At 38.5% G+C, this 23,901-nt stretch overlaps 1 protein-coding gene across 3 annotated transcripts in view; it reads right to left on the bottom strand.

Moving 5' to 3' along the window:
* Nucleotides 1–23,901, bottom strand: part of TRIM33 (tripartite motif containing 33) — a 130,357-nt gene that overhangs the window by 37,604 nt on the left and 68,852 nt on the right. The gene's annotated exons all lie outside the window — the stretch shown is intronic.

Raw genomic sequence — 23,901 nt, 5'->3', positions numbered from 1 at the left:
TTTATTTTTGAGAGAGAGGGAGAGAGAGGGAGAGAGAGAGGGACAGACACTGAGTGTAAGCAAGGGAGGAGCAGAGATAGAGGGAGACACAGAATCTAAAGCGGGCTCCGGGCTTTGCCTTCGGCTCAGGTCATGATCTCATCGCTCATGAGTTCGAGCCCCGTGGCAGGCTCTGTGCTGACAGCTCAGAGCCTGGAGCCTGCTTCAGATTCTGTGTCGCTCTCTAACTCTGCTTCACCCCCACTTCATGCTCTGTATCTCTCTCAAAAATAAGTAAAACATTAAAAAATTTTATAAATAAAAAATAAAATACAAGTGTAATCATAATGTATACACAATTTTACATCTAATTTTTATCTTGTCTTTACATTCATTACTTGAAATAATTTTTCAGCTCCCCATACTATATTAGTCAAAATTTTCCAAAAGAGTTGTATCAATTAAAAATCACCAACACCAGTTTTATAACTTTGTTAACATGAGTGGTGTATGTTAGTATTTCCTAATATTATTACAGTGAAAATTTGGACTCCATAGTAAAGACTACAGTTCTTTGATTACTAGGAAGGTAGAATGGTTTTCTTTGCTGGTTTTATTTCCTTTGTGTAAATTGCTCATTAAGTCAACAAATATTTTTGGGATTCTTCTGTATGCTAGGGATACATGAGTAAAAAAAAAAAATAAATCCATTATTCTTCATATTCTTGTAATAAATAGGCACACATATGAAATGACACCATATGGTGATAAGAGCTATAATGGAAATATATATAGACTGAAAAAAGAACATAATGCTTAAGTCAGCCTTGATACCAAGGAAAGCGTCACAGGGAAGTCAAAATAATATCCTATGCTAAATGCAGAGGCATATTTGGGGAACTACAAAGACTTCAATTTAGCCAATGAAAGCCATGCAAAGGTCAGGAGATAATAATTATTAAAATCCAGAATCAGACTGTGAAGGGCTGGGTATACCATGCTAATATTTGGATTTTATCTTCTCAGTAATGGGAAACCCTTGAAAAATTCTAACCAAGATGTAATAATCAGATTTATGTTCTAGGAAATTCATCAGACATAGAAAAGGTAAATCTGAAAAGGGAAAACAGGATGATCAGCTAGAACTCTTTGACAATAACTCAGATAAGGTATCAAAACATAATACAAGCTAGCATAGTTGCACAAACAAGCTTAGACAATGGAGATACCAGCATCTACGATGATTTGGGAGTTTACATGGCTCTAGTTAAAGTAAGGTCCATAGGATTACCTAAAATTAAATGCCTACCTAAGGCACATGAAAAATGCCACTGGAAATGAGTTCAACATACTGACAAAGTTACAACTGTCTATGTAGCTACTAAAATCACTAAAGTAAAGGCAGGAACTGGTATTAATAGGAAGACTATGAGCATCTAGATGTTTGTGTCTTCAGTGGAGATCTCAGTCAAGGGAGAAAAGGCCATGGAAGTTGTGACCACTAAGGAAAGTTTGGTAAGATGAAGGAAAGTTTCACAGTGCTAGGTTCAAGAGGAAAAGGAAAAATGGAGGGCAGCAGAAAGCAAAATGTAGAGCAATGTAAGGACTGGTGTTACAGAGCAAGTGAGGTTTTTATTTTGTGCAATGATTCGAAGAATTTTTTATTGTAGTAAAATATATATAACAAAATTGACCACTTTATGATTTTTAAGAATTTCTTTAAAGCAAAAATAACCCCACCCATGTATAATGTAAAGTCTAGCACTTGTATACATTGTATTATACCTTTGAAGGTATTAAGTAGCACAAAAGGACAAGGGTATTAAAAAAAAAAAAAAGGACAAGGGTATTTTAATTTTAAAATAAAACTATCTACTATAAGACAGGTAACCTAAAGATTGCTGTTTCATTTCATTCTTTCATTGAAGAACATTTGATTTATTCCATAATAATTTCTCCATATCCAAAATAAAATTTTACTTTGTTAAATCTGTACAAATGAAGTGGGAATATGAGATTACCATGCTAACCTTTTTAACTCCGTGAGCTTTAGATTGGGAGGAAGAAAGATCTTTGTGACTCTGTCTAATTTGATTTTGAGTTAGATTATGTCATAAATAGAAAGGCGTTTGGTAGAAAGGTCAACTGGTATCATAATTCACAAAATTTTAATTTGTAAAATTTAACCCTGTACAAATGTATTTCTCTTTTCACCTAAAAATAAATGTTTTAGAATCTTGCTTCTAGAAATATCTTCTTGGGGCACCTGGGTGGCTCAGACGGTTAAGTGTTCAACTCTTAATTTCGGCTCAGGTCATGATCTCACAGTTCATGTGATCAAGCCCTGTGTCAGGCTCCACACTGACAGTCCAGAGCCTGTTTGGGAATAGCTCTCTCCCTGTCTCTTTGCCCCTCCCCTGCTCACATTCTCTCTCTCAAAATAAATAAATGTTAAAAAAAAAAAAAAAAAAGGCACAGAAGTATCTTGTTGATTCATGTGAGCAAGTAGTAAGCAAACACACTATGATATACCTACATTTAAGTATGTGTCCTTTCCTCCACTTATACAGGAGTTAACATCTCAGCTGGATGTTTTAAGGATAATTAAGAGTGCTTGAGATAAACTTTAGGAGGAAGGTAAGCTCTCTCTCGCTGGGGAAAAAAAAAATCAGAATGTATAAAACTACACAGTTCTGAAGCTGTCATTTTCAAGACTAAGGAAAAGAAAGCAAAACTAGAAAAGTAGAGAAATGCCAGATGCTAAAAAAAAGACCTGCACATTTTGCTTAAACTGCCTTCAGATAATAAATAATAGTGAACAATTAAGAGCTTGAATGAATAGTGATAATCAGATTTGTCTCTGTTCACTTGTTTAATTTCAATTATATACTCAGAAGAAAAAAAAGGAGCTTGAACAACAAAAAAGCAATATGGAAGTAATTTTGGCTACAAGTTACTTCTGATTCTCTTAGCCAGAGTAACACTGCATTTTCAATCAAAATTACAGAAATGGAGAGGAAAAAAAGAATAACATATAAATAGATTAAGTATAATTCTGATTAACATGTAAATACACGAAAGCCATTTCTTAGGTGCTAATCTTGCATATGAAGCAGAAGTAGTGATTCTTAACCTGGGCTTCTACTCACAATGAGCTATATTCAGCATTTCAAAATGTGTAGGTAAAAATTACAGGTGTCCATGATTTAGTTAGAACAGGCTAGGTAAGACTTTCAGTGGTTTTGGTTAGAATTATAGAAACTGAGTATACTAAATATACCACTGGTTATCTACTTTTGAACAGAAATCATCATCATGGATTATATGTGTTTTTTATTATTGAGAAATAAATTACTGTTTAATGCAGTTTGCTCAGAAATTCTTGAAAACATGGTTCTCATAAGTAAAGACTGGGAGATGAATAAGAAGTTTTTTTTTTTTAAAAGACTGAAGGGGCTCCTGGGTGGCTCAGTGCGTTGAGAAACCAATTCTTGATTTTGGCTCCGGTCCTGATCCCAAGGTCATGGGACAGGGACCCGCGTCAGGCTCTGCACTGGGTGTGGAGCTTGCTTGGGATTCTCTCTCTCTTCCTGTCTTCCTCCCTCTCCCCCTCTACGTCACTCATGATCTCTCTCTAAAATAAAAGTAAAAACTATATTTTAAAAAAGGTAAAAAGACTGAAAATCAATTATCTACTAACTTCAAACCGTAACTTTTTTCAAAATGTTTATTTATTTGAGAAATAGAGTGCAAGCAGGGAAGGGGCAAAGAGAGAGAGAGACAGAGACAGAGAGAGAGAAGGAAGGAGAGAGAGAATGCTAAGCAGGCTCCACTCTCAGCACGAAGACTGACTCAGAGCTCAATCCCACAACACTGGTATTATGACCTGAGCTGAAATCAAGAGTCAGACACTTAACCAACTAAGCCACCCAGACACCCCCAAACTGTAACTTTTGAATGCACATTTAGTCTTACTAGGTCCTGAGCTGTACAGGGATGCTACTCACCAAGTAATCACAGTATTATTTAATAACTGTCAGCATGTAACAATTGATAAGATTTTACTCTGGCACTTCTAGAAAAATGTATCACCTTAGTTTATAACCAAACTAGTATCTAGGGAAACATTTTTTAAACCTGCCACATAGTAATTCTGACTCAGTTTCTTTTGTAATTCAGTACTCCATTTTAAAAATAACATAAAATTTTAAACATATATTAGCAGTTCAATTCCACTGAACCTACCATCCATTTTCAAAAGTATCTATTTAGGGGCGCCTGGGTGGCTCAGTCAGGCGTGCAACTTCAGCTCAGGTCATGATCTCACAGTTCATGAGTTCCACCCCCATATTGGGCTCTGAGCCCATTTCGGAAATCCTCTGTTCCCCTCTCTCTCTGCCCCTTCCCCACTTGGGCTCTCTGTCTCTCTCTCAAAAATAAACAAACAGTAAAAAAAATATTTTTAAAAGTGGGGTGCCTGGGTGGCTCAGTTGGGTAAGCGTCTCTCAGTTTCAGATCAGGTCATGATCTTGTGCTTTCATGGGTTCGAGCCCCGCATCAGGCTCTGCACTGACAGTGTGAAGCCTGCTTGGGATTCTCTCTCTTCCCCCCCCCCCGCCCCTCCCCCACTCACGCTGTCTCTCTAAATAAATAAATAAGTAAGTAAGTATTTTTGGAGTATCTATTTATAGATAATTTTGTTGATACCCCCTACCACTCTATCTTCAAGATTACTTTGAAATAAGTCCCAAACATCATATTATCTAAGCACTTATCAATGTATAGATAGCAATAGCTCTTTTGAGAACTTACTTATGTTTTCAGGTGTCTTGTGCTAAGTATCCTACATGGATTCTCTCATTTAATCTTTAGAAAATTTAACGATGTATGTTCCATCTTCACAGTAACAGTTGAATAATTTGGATAACCCTCTGTGTGTTGGTTCTTCTTTAAACAAATTTATAATTAATATTTAGTTTACAGGACTATTTCAAGAATTAAATTGGTCAAAATACACAAAGCTCTTAATAAGCATAGTGCTTTGCTTACTGAAGCACCGTAAGGGCTTAAAATTAGTTGTCACTGCTATTTTTACCAGTAATTTTAAATGATTTGCATTGTAACAATGTAAAACCTCAATCCTTCAACAACAACAAAAAGTCTACTATGCACATAAAGACCTCATTTTTTTTTTAATTAAAAAAATTTTTTTAACGTTTATTATTGAAAGACAGAGAGAGTCAGTGTGTGAGCAGGGGAGGGGCAGAGAGAGGGATACACAGAATCCGAAGCAGGGTCCGGGCTCTGAGCCGTCAGCACAGAGCCTGACGCCGGGGCTCAAACCCACAAACCGCGAGATCATGACCTGAGCTGAAGTCGGACGCTTAACTGACTGAGCCACCCAGGCGCCCCGAGACTTCATGTTTTTAAGAAAATTTTAAAATGAGACTATGTTCCTTACTTAAGGCTCTATATGAAGGGGAAATGATAATAAGCCCTAAGAGTTCAGGAAGAATTGCAGAGAGTAGGAACTCTGAGCAACTATGGGAACCTAAAAGGGTAGAAATTTCAAGAAAGCTTGGTGAAGACATTAGGATTCTCACATAAAGAGAACAGGGAATAAAAGCCAACTTTAATTAAATCTCAAAGGGCACAAAGTGACATCAGCTGATACTGCAGTTACAGAAGACTTCAGTAAGACAACAGGCTATTACTTTCTAATGCTGTCTTCAAATTCATGGATCTTTTCTTCTACAATGTCTAACCTACTGTTAATCCAATCCAAAATCAAACAGAGAAAAAAATGAGGGTGGGAGGAGCAGAAGAATAGTGAGTGAGTTTGGGGACACCTGTGATAACTCTAATATATGTATAACTGGCATCCCCAAATGGGGAGAGGAAGGAAGAAAAAAATATTGGAAGAAATTCTAATAATGGTGTAAACTTTTCCAAATTTGATAAAAGAAAAAAAAAAATAGCCTTACAGATCTAAGAACTTCAATATCCGCCAAGCACAAGAAACATTAAGAAAATTACTCTTGAGGTATATTGTTTCCAAATTGCTTAAAGCCAGTAATAATCTTAAAAGTGGTTGGAAGGGAAAAAAAGATACATTATATACAGATGAATAAAAACAGAACAGACTTCTCAATGGAACCAGTGCAAGTCACAGAGTGGAGCAGTACCTTTAAATTACTGAAAGAAAACTGTCAGCAAAGGACTTAGTTATCTAGCAAAATTACCTTTCAACACAAAGGTGAAACTTTTGGGGATGAAAAATACACTCACTATTTTGACTGTGATGATGCTTTCCCATGTGCATAGCTACACCACATAAAAGAACTATCACCTCAGTGTAAAGATGTAAAAAGAGTAAACACTTCTAAGGGACTAAACAAAAGTTACAATAATGCTGTGGAAAACAGGAAGGAAAAACCCTTAGAAATAGAAGCCACAAAGCACCACATACGTTGATTTTTAGACAAAGTACACATCATCTGGTAGTCCAAAACAATGTTCTGGAAATTTAATGGCCCCAACTGGTAGTGCTTCTAGGCACTAGCAAAAGGAAATTCAATCCTTTAATGAGAAAACCATCATAATTCTAGACAAAGAATCTGCATAAATAATTTTTCAAGTAAATGAAAAGTTCTTACTTTACAAAAGCCATATATATAAGGAAATGAGTAAAAATCAACAGAAAAACAAAGAGGAAGAAAAGACCCACTAACGGAAGCAAAATATCTATGTTTACTAAATTTAAAGAATGAAACAGCTAGCAAATGGTCGGGCAACTATTTAAAAAGATGAGGAAAGAATACAAAGGTGCTGTATACTTTTTTTGATAACACATCTCAACATAAAAAGGTTTTAAGAGGGGGTGGTGTTTGGCTGGCAGATTTTAACATTTTTAAATGTAATGGTATGGTTTAATGGAAGTTAAGCATGGCTAAAAAGAATATTCATGAACTGAGATTGTTCAGAAGAAAATGCCTATCTTGCATTTTGAAACTAAACATAAGTTAAGAGACACGAAGAATGATATAAGGTCTAATATACATCTAACTGGAGTTTCAGAAGGAAGGACAAGAACAGATGTAATATTTGGAGAGATTACTGATGAAAGACATAATCCAAAGATTGAGAAAACCAAAAAAGCAGTAGTTTTAAAGAGCAGTCAGAAAACAAAAACTGGTTACCTTCAAAGAAAAACAAAGTTTACTGACCTCTTAAGAACAAAAAGGCAATGTGCTTGTACAACTGACGTGCTAACAACAAAAATTAACCGACAACCTATACATAAAATGCTATACACAGCAAAAAAACTTCCAAAAGTGAGAGCGGAGTAAAGATACTTTTAGACAAACTGAAACCCTAGACTCTTACTAAAGAAGATTCTAAAAATAATAAACTTCAGGAAAAGAAAACGAATCAACATGAAAGGTCTTAGAACCAAGAAGGAAAAAAATAACAGACATGTGGCAAAGAAGTGGGGTATCTCTAAAACACTATATACAATTAAGAATATTTGGCAACAGAGGGGCACCTGGCTGGTTCTGTCCATAGAACATGTGACTCTTCATCTTGGGATTGTGAGTTCAAGCCCACAATGGATGCACAGATTACGTGAAAATATTTTTTAAAAGAAATAAAAATAAAACAATGGATAAACTATAGCCAAGAAGCTCCCAAACTTTCTGAATCTTGATGCCATTTAGTGTCTCAGCAAGTTCTTTTCACAGAACTAAAAAAAAATACCTAGTGGTTCCAGGGTGCCTCGATGGCAGGTAAGCAACTGACTCTTGGTTTCAGCTCCTATCATGATCTCACAACTTGTGAGTTCAAGTCCTGCATGAGGCTCTGCGCTGACAGCACAGAGCCTGCTTTGTATTCTCTGTCTCTTTCTCTGCCCCTCCCCTATTTATGCTCTCTCAAAAATAAATAAACAAACATTTTAAAAAGAAAGAAGGGGCACCTGGGTGGCTGAGTCACTTAAGCATCCAACTTCTGCTCAGGGAATGATCTCATGGGTTCGTGGGTTCAAGCCCCGCATCAGGCTCTGTGCTGACATCTCAGAGCCTGGAACCTGCTTTGGATTCTGTCTCCCTCTCTCTGCCCTTCCGCCTCTCATGCTCTCTCTCTCTCAATTGTAGTAAGCATTAAAAAAATTCTTTTAAAGAAATAAAAGTTTCATTTATCAAGTAGTTAGATATAAAAATACACCAAAAATCCAGATTTGTAAAGATATTTTAGTCACTCCTTACACTGTATTTTTAAGTACTTCTCTGTATATATGATATCATGTTGTGACTTTAAAACTTTTTAAAAGTATGCAGTCGTTAGTGATATGCACTGAATTCTTCTATTTGCCAGAAAGCATTCAAAGGGTAGGGATACCGCAGTAAACAAGATAACATATGGTATTCTTCTTCCTTCCCTTACATCCTGAGTAAGGAGAAAACAAAAATTTAAATAGAGTTGTGATAGAGATGACATGAGTGACAAAAAACTCTAGAACAGGAACACAGAAAAGGGTTCTTGAAGAGTCTATACCGAGATCTCAAAGATAGCAACCAAGGGCACCTGGGTGACTCAATTGGTTGAGCATCCGACTCTTGACTTTAGCTCAGGTCATGATCCCAGGGTGGTTGGATCAAGCCCCACATCAGGCTCCTCACTGAATGCGGAGCCTGCTTAAAATTCTCTCTCTCTCCCCCTCTGCCCCTCTCCCCAGCTCTCTCTCTCTCAAATTAAAATTTAATTAATTAAAAATAAAATAAATTTTTAAAAGATAGGAACCAGCCATGCAGAAATCATAGATAAAACCATTAATGATCAGAATCATGTCTGCACCGCTGCAAAGGAAAATGACCAAGCAATGGAGTTTTTACTTTTGTAATGATTTACCAATTAACATTTTTACCAACACACATCTTTGTGTGGGTAACTAATTACTTTGCTAAATGGGTAACTAATTAGTCTGAATAGGTTTATTTCTCAAATCTTCTCTCCTGATATTCCTCTCATTTAAGCTAACTCTTAGCCATACTCAATTCTTCTTTTCTAGTCATAAACAATCATTCTGCTGGGTAAGTGAATCTGAGGCCTAGGTGTTTGATAGGCACACAAACTAGATAGGCACATGCAAAGAGAGACAGAGAGACAGAGAGAACACACACACATGCATGCAAGGGTGGGACAGAGATAGGGAGAGAGGGAATCCCGTGCAGGCTCAATCTCATGAACTGTGAGATTATGACCTGAGCCAAAATCAGATGCTTAGCCAACCGAGCCACCCAGACGCTCCTAAAATTAACTTTTTTTCTGCAAAACCAAAAAGGAATAAATTTTATTTTGGAGTTAACTGCTAAAGTGAACTACTACTGAGCCATATTTTCAATCTCAAGTCTCACATAGACTGTAAGACTCCAAGATAGCAAAGACCATCTCAGTATTTTTTATTACTATACACAGTCATCACCTAGCATGATACCTGGTATATGGTGAAGATTCAAATATTTACTACACAAAAGAGCTAAATGGATACGGAATGAAGTTCAATAAACAAGCTGCTTTTGTCCAACAATATACTACATGAAAACAATATATCTGGATAGGAAATCTTGATTTATCATCACAGCTCTGAATCTAGCTCCCTGAGAAAATTGATGATATATATGAATTTAGGTGTCATTTTTACCATCAATTTGGATGTTATCTGAAATCTTTTTGAACTTTGCAAAAATTTACAGAAAAACTTAAAACTGAGTTTGGCAAAGGTTCTTTAAGGTAGAGGTTATTGACCTTCACTGAATAACAAAAATCACCTGGTGTGATTTGCCAGTATTTTTAAAATACTATAGAAATTTTTTATACCCAAAATATAACTTAAGATTCTTATTTAACCAGTGTGCAGTAGGACTATGGCATCAGTATTTTTTTAAAGCTCTCCAGGTAGGTCTACATCAAGGACTGAAAGATATCTGCTCTAAAGCTGATTCATCCATCTTATCTACCCACCCATTTATCTATTTTTCAATATAAAAGCCTAATTACAAGAAAAGTTCTTTCTTAGGAAAATCGTTTAGAAAAATTTCACTTATATAGTTCTATTCAAGTGACTTCTATTATAAACTATCCTGTTCTTTAACAAAAATGCCTCATATTTTCAACACACTCACTTAAACCATAATGATCCTAAAAAACAATCTACAAATACCCAACTATACACAAAACTTCAATTGAGGATAAAAAACATTAAGGTGGAACATACATGACATCCACTCTCAGCCATGACAGAATAACTGATACCAGACTGGCCTGCCACCAGGGCCTATAAACTATAATGGTAGGAAAGTAATATGTGAAACTATAACTATAGTTATATATATATATGAAAGAAATATGTGCGGCAACTATATTCAGTCACAGGACTACAGGCAATCCTTTAGAGAGCCCCACCACCATCCTGTGCATTGAAAACTTCAGGATAACTGGCACAGAGAACTGGAGACCAAACAGAGCCCAGAAGTCTGAGCTGAGGAGGCAAGAGGCAGAAGTCAGAATTTGGGACTACTGAGCAGCTGGAATTCGTGAACAGGACACTGGAATGGAGGAAGCCATACAGGGTGAGGTTGGGGAGTAGGGGGGAAAAAAGACACAAAATAAATGAATTCCTCACAAGTCGCTGGTCAATATCTGGGCTGTACATGCACAACATGAGATTATGCAAGGCTTAACAGGAGACCTTACTAGCTCCCAGTAAAAGCAAGCTCCTGGCAACCCAATTTTGTTCACTCTCCATATGCTAAGCCATTTATTTATTTTTTATGTTTATTTATTTTGAGAGACAGAGTGAAAAAAGGGGGGAGGGGGAATCGGTAGGGGAGGGGCAAAAAGAGGGAATCCCAAGCAGGCTCTGCACTGTCAGCGCAGAGCCCTTCGTGAGATCATGACCCAAGCCAAAATCAAGAGTCAGATGCTTAACCAGCTGAGCTACCCAGGCGCCCCTAAGCCATTTAGCTTCATCCTGATCACAGGGCTTTTCCCAACCTGCATCTGACCCTTCACTTCTTTTCCTGTCTCCAGACCAAAATCTTGTTCTCTCATTTTTCTGCAATGACTTCCTTCACTTCCCCTAGTTAGGTCCTGGGTTATCTTCTCTGTAATTAACCTACACCTCCCGCTTCCCTCACCCTGGGACTAATGCTCTTTCCATCACACTGGAAGTCATGCACTGTAGTTGGTGATGTAACGGGGTGGGACTAGGGTTTGACAAAGGAGACCCAGAGTGCAGAACATAAGGGGGCTCTGACTTTCAGATGGAGCAAGTGCAAGTGTAGGGTGAGCCATGAAAAGGAGCCCCTCCTTATGCATTGGCTCTAAGCACGTTCCTTGCTTCACCCCAGTCCAAGCGCTGGTGATTAAGAGAGCAGTTGCTAAGAAACTGACTGTGGAACAGAGAAACTAGAGCCAAGCAGTTCTAAGAGACAGAATTCCATCTAAGCTAGTGGGGGAAAAGACTTTGTCTACCTCCCCAGGCAATCTACCTGAGAAACCAGAAAGGCCGTATCTTAAAAGAAAAAACTTCGTTTGGAATAAATTCTATCCTAGGCCTATCCTGCCCCCACAAAGCCTAAAACTCTCACAAGATCTTCCAAGAAATAGAATTTAGAAGTTGAGTCCAACCAAGTTAGAAAGGCTTGGGAAATACCTTGGGCTTTCCTTAGATCATCCCTTAAGAAACAGAAAACCAAGCTTATACAAGATATCAAGGTGATGAACCAGTAATTTAACTCCCTGATAGAACAATATCAACAGTCTGCAAAGGAAAATAAAAGAACCCAAAGTTTCTATAATGTAACATCCACAACTTCCAAACTTCAATTTAAAAAAATCACTAGGCATTCAAAGAAACAGTAAAATATAACTCAAAATAAAGACAAATGTACTCAATAGAAACTGACATCAAAATGGTGTAGATGTTATATTTAGCAAAGACTTTAAGTGGGTTATATTTATTCAAAATTTAGGGGTGCCTGGGTGGTTCAGTCAGTTAAGCGTCCGACTCTTGATTTTGGTTCAGGTCATGATTTTATAGCTCATGAAATCAAGCCCTGCGTTGGGCTCTGCACTGACAGCACGGAGCCTGATTGGGATTCTCTCTCTCTCGCCCTCTCAAAATAAACAAATAAACTTAAAAAAACAAAACAAAACACAATTTATATGAAAACATCTTTTAGTGAGTGAACTAACAGAAAATCTGAGCGGAGAAAATAAACTATAAAAAGAGAAATGGAAATTCTAGAAAAGTGCAGTAACTGAAACAATTCACTGCATGGGCTTAGCAGCAAACAGAGATGGCTAAAGGACTAGTGAAAATGAATACAAACGAAAAATTGTAAGTCTAAAAAAGAATAGATTAAAGGAAAATGATCAAAGCCTCAGGGACCCATGTGAGAAAAACAAATACCCTAACATACGAGAGTTATAGATTGACAGTTCTAGAAGATTTCAATCATGGGGAGGGGGTGGGGCGGGGGCTTAAGGAAATAATGGCCAACATCCCAAATTTGATGAAAACCATAAACTTATAGACAAAGAATGTCAGTGAACCACACGCAGAATAAACAGAATGAAATATGTATCTTAGAACATAATGGTCAAATGGGGGAAAACCAAAGAAAAAGAGAAAATCTTGAAAGTAGCCAGATGCACCAGACAACAGGGTGTTCAGGGAAGAACAATATGAATAGTATCATTAAAAACAAAGGAGGCCAGAATACAAATAATGACTGCTTTAGAATCTTTAAAGAAAAAAAAGTGTCAATCCAGAATTCTGTAACTAGTATAGACATCCACTAAACTGAAGATTTTCTAATGAACATAAGCTGAGAATATTCACTGCAGCAGACCTACAAAACAATAAATATCCCGAAGGATATTCATCAGGAAAGGGAAAATGATAAAAGATGGTAACTCATATAAACAGGAAGATACAAAGAAAAATAGAAATGGTAATAAATGGAAAAATATAAAATCTATAATTTTATTTTCCCTTCTCATAATTTCCTTAAAAGACAGCTAATTTTTTAAAAAGGCATCGTAAGGTAAGATTTATAAAGTATGTATGATTAAATGATATGGCATTAGTACAAAGGATGAGGGTCTGATAAACTGAATTACCCTTTTGTAAGGTTACTGTATTCGTAAAGTAGGAAATGATGATAAGGAGGCTGTAAGTTAAAGTTGTGTATCATGAGCCCTAGAGCAATCATTAAAAATAATAGAGTTAAAGCTTAAAAAGCTGAAAGTGGGGTGCCTGGGTGGCTCAGTTGGTTAAGCACCTGATTTTGGCTCTAGTCATGATCTCACGGTTTGTGAGTTTGAACCTCGTGTCAGGCTCTGTGCTGACAGTGTGGAGCCTGCTTGGGATTGTCTGTCTCTGTCTCTCTCTCTCTGCCCCTCCCCCACTCACACAAGTGCTCTCTCTCAAAATAAACTTAAAAAAAAAAACTAAAGGTGGATATAAAATGAAATACCAGTTTATTAAGTTGAAACACAGCAGGGAAAAAAAAAACCACACCGAGAAAATAAAAATGAAAAACAAAACTAAATGGTAAACTTAACCCCATCAATAATTACATTAAATGTCATGGGATTAAACACTCCAAATAAAGGAACAGGGGCCTCTACAGGGCACCTGGCTGGCTCAGTTGGAAAAACAAGTAACTCTTGATCTCAGGGTCATGAGTTCGAGCCCCACATTGGGTGCAGAAATTACATACATACATACATACATACATACATACATACATACATACTTTTTAAAAACAGCGAGGGCCTCCAATTAAGATACAGAACAAGTACCCTTCAATTATTTAATTAAAAATTGATTTCTATGAAAATAAAAAGACAGAACTGACATCCTATATTCAGGCAGACCTATTATACCTTTTTTTTTTTCCTATATCTAAATTAATAAGTATTTGCTGATAGATGAAATGTCTAAATGTGTGTCAAATACTGTTCTAGGCTCTTGGGATGCAATAAATAAAACAAAGACACCTATCCTGAGGAGCTTACATTCTAATGGGAAGTACACAAAAAATAAGTTGTAAATTACAGAACAAGTTTAGAAGGTGGTAAGTACAACATAAAAAGGAAGGAAGGAAGGAAGGAAGGAAGGAAGGAAGGAAGGAAGGAAGAAAGAAAGAAAGAAAGAAAGAAAGAAAGAAAGAAAGAAAGAAAACAAACCAAAACAGGATAAGAAGGATTAGGAGTAAAGGGGAAAACTGCAATTTTAAGTACATTTATCAGAGTAGATCTCGTTGGCAAAACTACATTGCAACAGACTTCATGGATGTATGGAAGTGAGCCATGCCAACAAGTGGACCCAGAGCCCCAGACAGAGAAAACAGGCAGGAAGCGGCATCTCTGCCATGTTTTAGAAACAAGAAAGTACAGAGTGAGGGGGAAATGTAGTAGTGGATGAAATATTAACGTACAGACCACTGTAAGGAATCTGACTTTTACTCTGAAGTGGAGAGCCACTGCAGGTTTTGAGCAGGGAGCGAATCAGACATGAGACTGTTCTAGTAGTTAAGAATAAACTGAAGGAGGGCAGTGTCAGAAGTATGGAGATGACTGAGGAGACTGCTGCAGTAATCCAGGCAAGAAATGATGATGGCTGAGACCAGCCTAGTAGCAATGGAACTAATAGCAATGAGGTAATAAGAAATTGTGAGATTCAGGGATGTATTTTGAAGGGGGAGCCAAAAAGATGTTCTGGTAAGTTTGAGTTTGGGTAGGAGAAAATAGCGGAATCAAAGATCGTGCCAAGATTTCTGGCTTATGCAATGGAAAAACTGCAACCGCCACAAACTGAGATAGGGCAAGGCTGCCAGTGAAAAAGAACTGGAGTAAGTGATCAGTTCTATTCTGGATATATTATATTTGAGAAAGCCGACACTCAAGAAGACATGTTACAGTTTATAGAATAGATAAATCTGAAAGTTCAGGAGAGAGTACCGAGCTAGAAATAGAAATATGGACATCGCCAGCATATGGATGGTATTTAAAGCCATAAATCTGTAGCTGTAGATAATGAAGTAATGCCTGGCACAACCAACATCAAGAGATGAAGAAAAATGAGCAAATGAAACTGAGAAGCAATCAGTGTGGTAGGAGGAAAACTAAAAGAATGTGGTCTCTTGGTGGCCAAGTAATATGTATTGAGGGAATGATCAACCATGTCAAATTGTTGCTGATCTGTCAAGTATTAAGATGATAACCAAGTGGTGACCTCTAGATTTAGTGATTCAATGGTTATTGGCGACCTTGAAAAGAACAATGTTGATAAAATGCTGACAGAGAGAATAGGACAGGAGACATTAGGAGACCATGATGATAAGCAATCCTTTCAAAATATTTTGCTGCAATGAGGAACAGGGATAGCTGCCAGCAAGGAAAACGGGTTGATGAGGTTTTAACATTTTCTTTCATTTTTAAGGATGGAAGAAAAAAAATAGCAGAATATTAAAATACTGGTGGGAAAACTGCTAAAGTGAAAAACTGACACTGGCAGAGAAAGTCAAACCGCTGAGGCAATTTCCTCAACTGCTTGAGATGAGATGGAATCTAAGGCATAAGGAGAGAAACTGGCTTCATAGAAGAAGAGACTTCAACTAAGATAACAGACAGATGTAGAAATGTGGGTGCAAGTGCTTGGTGACAAGTAGATATGGTAGAGGAAGACTGCATAAGTTCTTTGTAGTGCTTCAGTTTTCTCAATGAAGTAAGAAGCAGTGCCAGTGTCTGTGAATGAGGATGGAGGATAAAATGTCGGACATTTAAGACAGGAAACACTGCTAATGCACAGTATGACTGCCAGGTAACATTAAGAGTCTACTTGAGATAAATGGTCATGAATTGAGAATAGGACTGGTGGTATCATGTGTTTTTTCTCTCATGATGGTCAGCTGCATAAGCAAAGCATGACAGAAGGGAAGCTGGGTTTAATCAAGATTGTGGTTTTGCCAAGAGAGTTATACCAAGTGGGATATAGGAGTCAAGGCTAAATGCAAGAGAGTAAGAATGATTAGCCTGAAATTAAACTGGAAGAGGGTTGAGAACATAATGGAATGAGGTAAAGTGAAAGAGTAGAGTAGTGGCATCAATGGACTAAAATAAGTTACTGAGTGGCAAATAACTGTGGAAGTCTGATACTAAGCAGAATGAGCTGGGAATGACAGAAGATGTAGTCAGAGAGAGGAATGCTTCAACTTGAATACAACTATTGGAAATGCCAAGGTCTAGTGTACAATCACGGATGTGAGTGGTAATGTAAAGGACACAAACTTTAGAAAGGAGTTCAAAGAACAAAGACTAGGGTGTCTGAATGATCAAATCTTTGTATATTAAAACTGCTAAGAATTAAGACAAGAGTAGTATCTGTATGGGAATGCAAGCTGGTGCAGCCACTCTGGAAAACAGTATGGAGGTTCCTCAAAAAACTAAAAATAGAACTACCCTACGACCCAGCAATTGCACTACTAGGCGTTTATCCACGGGATACGGGTGTGCTGTTTCGAAGGGACACATGCACCCCCATGTCTATAGCAGCACTATCAACAATAGCCAAAGTATGGAAAGAGCCCAGATGTCCATCGATGGATGAATGGATAAAGAAGATGCGGTGTGTGTATATATATGCAATGGAGTATTACTTGGCAATCAAAAAGAATGGAATCTCGCCATTTGCAACTACGTGGATGGAACTGGAGGGTTTTCTGCTAAGTGAAATTAGTCAGAGAAAGACAAAAATCATATGAGTTCACTCATATGAGGACTTTAGGAGACAAAACAGATGAACCTAAGGAAAGGGAAACAAAAATAGTATAAAAACAGGGAGGGGGACAAAACACAAGAGATTTATAAATATGGAGAACAAACTGAGGGTTACTGGAGGGATTGTGGGAGGGGGGATGGGCTAAATGGGTAAGGGACACTAAGGAATCTACTCCTGAAATCATTCTATCTTTGCCCCGGTTCAATCTCTCCTCACTACAGTGAGATCATTTTAAAACAATAATCAGTCAAATCACTCCACTGCTCAAAACTTGAGTGTCTTACTCAGACTAAAAGCCAGCATTCTTCCAATAGCCTACAAAGAACTCAATAAGTTGGCCCTTTCTGCCCCTCTGACCTCACGTGATACCAATCTCCCCCTTATTCATTCCATTCAGACCATGCAGCTCCTCAAAGAAGTCAAGTATGCTGCTATCTCTGGCCTCTGGCAGTTGCTTTCCCTCTATCTGAAACATGCTCCCCTCAAGGAGGAAGTTAAGATGGCAGAGAAGTAAGGAGACCAGGATTTTCCTCGTCCCTCAAACACAGCTGTATTGAGGTCAGATCACTTGGAACACCCAGGAAATCGATCTGTGAAGTGGCAGAAGGATCTCCACAGTTGGAGGGAGACAGCTTGATGGGATCGAGGTGTGTGTATGTGAATTAGAGGAAATAAAATGGCACTGACATGGAGGGAAGGGAACCCTTTCTGTGGAGAGACAAAAGGGACAGAGAGGGGTTGTGAAAGTGCAGTATCAAGTTAGCACATGAGGAAAACCTCTCTGGACTACCGGCTGGGGAACAAGAAATACAGAGAGTGACAGTTTCTTTTTTGCAAACAGCCCTAGGAGCTGAAACTCAGGATGTTTGGAAGTGCACTTTTTCCGGAGCAAAGCCAGGAGCCTTGGTGTGCTCCTGGGGAGGAGGGAGCCAGCCCCAGAGTGTACAGCGTGGTGTCGTCATCTCAGGGGCAGGCTGGGAGAGAACAGTCCCTCTCCCCAAGTACTTTGGGAAGAGGGTTTATTGCCTCCCCAAGGACAAAAGACCCTGCAGGTGCAAGCTAAAGGCCTTTTATGACCAGGGTGGAGAGGCCCTACTCTGGAACAGGGGAAGTGAGCCACACAGAGCTGGGTCCTTTAAGACTTCGGGTTTTGAATCCCAGCCCAGTGCCTAGAAGTCTCAGGAGAACTGCAGAGCAGGGCAAGCCAACGGCCAGTATTCTGTGGGTTGTACTAACAGCGTGGATTGAGATACCTGGTCCGGTGAGGACAGACTCGGTGTCACCATTTTTCCCCCCAACGCCAACAGGGTAGGACTTCAGAGAACAGCACAGCGGACCCCAGTGGAGGTAACCAAACCCCACCCTCCGTGCCTAGCAACCTACTGGAGGGAAACTGACACTGAGCAAACCAGATGCCCTCTCCTCCAGACCAGCATGGCCACTGGTCCCAGGCATCAACAGACAACTGTTTTGTTTTTTCTTCTTCCATTATTTTCCTTTTTCTTTCTACCCTCTTCTTTTTTTCTTTTGGAATCAGGCTCATAGATCTCGTTTATTTTTGGTCAATTCTGATTAATCTTTTTTGTTTGTTTGATCTGGCATTTTTATTCTGTTTTTTCTCCACCTTTTCTCTGTCTGCTTTAATTTCCCTTCCCTTTCTCTGGATTTAGCCTTATAGTTTTTTGATTCTCTGTTTGGTCTTCTTTTCTCCCCTTTCATTTTTCTCTTTTTATGGGATCAGGCTCTCACCGCCCCTTCTCCTCCCCCCCGCCCCCCCAGGGTTATAACTTCAGCTAACACATCAAAGCACACCTCCACTACTATAAGGAGGAGCTCTGTACAGGACTGACCAGTGGGACAGAGCAGCCAAGACACAACAACAGTGCATGCAACATACACCAAAAACACCTCCTGAAGTGCCAGGCCCTGGACAGTGTATGACCCCTTTTAAATACAGTTCCCACAGGTGCAGGACACATAGCAAGCTTTTACAACACAAAAAAAGACAGAAACAGCCTAAATGACAAACCGGAAGGAATTCTTTCCAAAAGGAAGTTCAAGTCGAAATCACAGCCAAGATATCTCAAAACAGATATAAACAATATATCTGAACAAGAATTTAGAATGACAGTCGTAAGACTAATAGCTGGGCTTGAATAAAAGCACAGAAGACACCAGAGAAACTCTTGCCGACAAGTTCAAAGACCTAAGAACTACTCACAATGAATTTTAAAATGCTGTAACAGCTACAAAGTAAACTAGACACAGTGACAGTGGGGATGGAAGAAGCAGGAGAGAGAACAGATAAAACAGAAGATAAAATTATGGAAAATAATGAAGCTGAAACACACACTCCCCTGACTTGTCAAGTTTAAGCAGGGGTGCTCCCATTCCTTCTTCAGTCTCCATTCAAAGCCCACCTCAACATGGAAGTCTTTTGAAACCACCCTATTTAAAATAAAAACCTACACATCCACATGTTCACGTACACTGTCCCAATTTCCCAGCTTTATAGAGAAAAATTCTCTATAACGATCAGCGTCTGATATATTTACTGTTTGACCCTATGAAAAATTAGGTCCTCGTTGACAGTGACTACATAGTTTTGTCACTGAAATACACCTTGCCTAGCACTCAGCAGGCATGCATTTACTGAATTAATGAATGACTATATAAATATTGTCCAATGATAAGCCAAGGAATGTAATCAGAATAATTTCGTTTTTTATAGAACTTTTTTTGGGAGAGCGGGAAATTAAAGAATGCCCTCTGTTCTGCTTTGCTTAACTTTCAATTTACTAATCCCTAATAAATCTCATGTTCCACCAGATATGTCAAAAATTTGTCAATATTATTTTTCAAATGACCTAACAATATCAAGTATATTAGAGTGGTTCCATTTTTTTCCTGGAGATATCCTCAGTCTTTATGCTTCAGTTAATCTAGCTACTATACAGTTGTCATTCTGGCACCCACAATTCAACATTAACTTTCTTGGTTTACTAACATTTTTGTGGATCACATTCTCTAATAGTTCTCCAGGAAAAGGTGCATGGGAAGCAGTTTCTGAATCCTTGCATGCTGACCCACCTTAATAATTTTAGCTATAGAAAGGGCACCTGACTGGCTCAGTCGGTGGAGCATGCAACTCTTGATCTTAGGGTTTGAGTTTGAGCCCCACGTTGGGTATACAGATTGTTTAAAAATAAAAAAATATTTTCTTTTTTTTAATGTTTATTTATTCTTGAGAGAGAGGCAGAGAGAGACAGAGCGTGGGTGGGGGAGGGACAGAGAGAGAGAGGGAGACATGGAAGCTGAAGCAGGCTCCAGGCTCTGAACTGTCAGCACAGAGCCCAACGTGGGGCTCAAACTCACAGTCCATAAGATCATGACTTGAGCCGAAGTTGGGCACTTAACCGACTAAGCCACCCAGGCACCCCTAAAAAAATCTTTAAAAAAAAACAAAAAACAATTTAGCTATAGAAATCAAAGTTGAAAATCTTTCCCTCTCTACTCCCAACTTTTAAAATCACTGTTCCAGCATCTTCTATCTCCTGGTATTACTGTATTTAAAGATCCTATTTAGGGGCGCCTGGGTGGCTCAGTCGGTTAAGCGTCCGACTTCGGCTCAGGTCATGATCTCACGGTCTGTGAGTTCGAGCCCCGCATTGGGCTCTGTGCTGACAGCTCAGAGCCTGGAGCCTGTTTCAGATTCTGTGTCTCCCTCTCTCTGACCCTCCCCTGTTCATGCTCTGTCTCTCTCTGTCTCAAAAATAAATAAACGTTAAAAAAAAAAATTAAAAAAAAAAAATAAAGATCCTATTTAGATTTCCATTTCATTACATGTTGCCTACTTTGGAAACTTTGCTGATCTTCACTTTAATCCATAACATACTGTCATTTTATAATGATATATACTTTTTCATGGGTCTTTTTTTTAATCAACATACTGGGCACTAAATGGGTCATTTCAGACTGGCAATGCTAGGTTCTTAGGAGAACTTCTTGACTTACTTATTTGATCACTTCTTTTTCTGTAATTCATACTGGTTAGCTGTTGGGTATCTTGTCATTTTCTTTCTTTTTTAAAAAATGTTTATTTTTGAGAGAGAGACAGAGAGCAAGTGGGGGAGGGACAGAGAGAGGGTGGGAGACAGAGAATCCCAAGCACTGACAGTGCAGAGCCTGACGTGGGGCTAGAACTCACAAACGATCAGATCATGACCTCAGCAGAAGTCAAGAGTCAGAGGCTTAACCGACTGAGCCACCCAGGTGCCCCTTGTCATTTTCTTATCTATTTTTTATTTTCTCTTTTTGCTCTATTTTCTAGGAGACAAACTAGAATTTATCTACCAAACCTATTAATTTTTGTTTCGGCTATCATACTTCCAGGAGCTATTTCTTCTTTTAATGAATTCTTTTACAAAGATTCTATCCTTGTTTTGTAACCAATAGCTTGTCATATCTCTCAGGATGTCATAACTTTGATTTTATATTTCCTTTTATTCCTATATTATCTTATGCTTTTCATGACCTTTTTTTCAGTGTCTTGGTCTCTTTCATGTAGGTAGCTGTGTCAATCAGAAATGTGTACACCTGTAGTGACTAATAAAGACTCGTGTAACAAGACCAAATGTAGCTGATGATGTTACTTAAATAACATCAAAGCTAGAATCTCTCAGATGATCTTGGCTTTACCTTCATGAGCATACAATGGTGCCACAGTTCCAGGCATCACATCCTAATTCAAGGAAGGAAAAAGCTGGAAAAGGGCTGATACCAGCAACATTTGTCCCTTTTAAAAATTACAAACTAAGCAGAATTCCATTTGTATTTTATGGGCATAAACTGTGGACCAGAGCTAACCAAATGCCAGGAAAGCTGAGAAAGGAAATATTTAGCTTTTCCAGTCTCTATATTTGAAGCCAGACAAAAGAGGGAAGAGTTATCACCACAGCCCACAATGTACAGCATATGGCACATGAGGGTGGCTCTCCTCAAATGCCGGATGATCCTTTCATCTGTTCACATTCAAATATACAGTAAAACCTTTTAGTTTGTGAGCATAATTCATTCAGGCAATATGCTTGTAATCCAAAGCACTTGTATATCAAAGCAAATTTCAAGAACCACTGGGTTAGTTGTGATCATGTACTCGGCGTCACCTACTACTTGTATTGCAAGACATCGCTTGTTTATCAACTCAAAATTTATTAGAAATGTTTGCTCGTCTTGCAGAACATTTGCGGAACAAAATTACTCACAATCCAAAGTTTTACTGTACTTAAAAACTACTTAGAGTCTGTGTGAGAGCAGAACTTATGAACTGGTGGGCTTCATCTTTTTAATTAGAAATGAACCCCAAATGTCAACATTTGAAGACCTCTTTTGATCATTTTCTCCAGAGAGTGAAAAGGCCTCTAATTCCGGGGGGGGGGCAGAAAAACATATAAAGGGGGAAAGTTGAACAAAAAAATGTCACTTCTGGCAATCTGGAAGCAAGTCTGGGGAAGTGAAGGTCCCACAGTATAATGCAGATTTACACTTACCTTCCCTGATGTCAGTCATAAACCTCATCCCCACTCGTCATCCAGACCTAATATCCCCAAGACAATAAGCCCAACTTTTGTGATACCTATTGCCTCTAAATTCTGATCCTTAACAGATTTCTGGGAATTAAATCACATGGCTTTCTTTGTATATCTCCTTTGCATACCCTTGGGTTCATTCAACTCTACTAAGTCAATTATCAGATCCACCAAATATTCTATCCATTTCCCAGCTTTTGAAAAATTCACTGAAATATCCACTGGTGTCTCTTCTCTCATTCTTGATTTTTTTTTAAGTGTATACTTATTTTATTCATTTATCATGAACAGAATTATAAGAAGGAGATGGGATAACAACATGATATAGCTAGAAACCATGTAATGTTCTGAGGTACAAAATTTCATAAAGTTCTATAGCTTTATCTGAGATCAAGAGTCTCTGAGCTGAGATCAAGAGTCAGACACTTAACCATCTGAGCCACCCAGGCGCCCATTTTCCTTTTTGAGAACAACTTCCAAGGCCATAAAGCATAAAGAAAACCAAAGACCTCTATAAAATGTTTTTAAAAAGAGAGAAAAAAGAAAATGTACAGGTCACAATATTAGTAATAATAGCTAAACTGATACTGAGTACTTATTGTGCTAAGCACTTTATAGGTACAACTCTCACTCAATCCTTATAAGCCAGCTTATAAAGTTGGTACTATATTATCTCCATTTAAAAGATACACAGACACATCAGAGTTCATCCTCTTAATCCCTATAATATGTAGCAATTATCTTTAAAAGGAGGTGGGGGAGCCCCAAAACTATAATTATACACGTTTAAGTCAATGATTATGGAATGAGACTAATTTTTTTGATAAACTAAAGATTCAACATAAGAATCTAAGAAAAGTAAAACAAAATTAAGCTAAGGAAAGAATGAAGATATAAGAGAACTGTGAGAATCAGAGCACTTTTTTAAAAGTTTATTTATTTTGTGTGTGTGTGTGTGTGAGAGAGAGACAGAGAGAGAGAGAGAGAGAGAGAGAGAGAGAAAGAGAGAGAGAGAGAGAGACACGGGGGTGGGGGGGGGAGGGAGAGAGAGGGAAAGGGAGAGAGAGAGAGAGAGAGAGAGAGAGAGAGAGAGAGAGACCCAAGAAGGCTCTGTGCTGTCAGCAGGGCATGGGGCTGAATCTCACAAACCGAAGAGATCATGACCTGAGCTGAAATCAAGAGTCTGCTCAACCGACTGAGCCACCCAGGCACGCCCCTAGAATGCTTTTAAAGAGCAGAATAAGTGACTTCAAGAACTGATCACTCAAATGACCAATAAAACAATCAAACCTAGGGGCTCCTGGGTGGCTCAGTCAGTTGAGCTTCCGACTTCGGCTCAGGTCATGATCTCACAGTCTATGAGTTCGAGCCCCGCATCGGGCTCTGGGCTGACAGCTCAGAGCCTGGAGCCTGCTTCGGATTCTGTGTCTCCTCTCTCTCTGACCCTCCCCTGTTCATGCTCTGTCTCTCTCGGTCTCAAAATAA

The sequence above is a fragment of the Prionailurus viverrinus genome, chromosome C1, assembly GCF_022837055.1.
Source record: "Prionailurus viverrinus isolate Anna chromosome C1, UM_Priviv_1.0, whole genome shotgun sequence".
NCBI lineage: Eukaryota > Metazoa > Chordata > Mammalia > Carnivora > Felidae > Prionailurus > Prionailurus viverrinus.
This window is presented reverse-complemented; position numbering and strand designations above follow the sequence as displayed.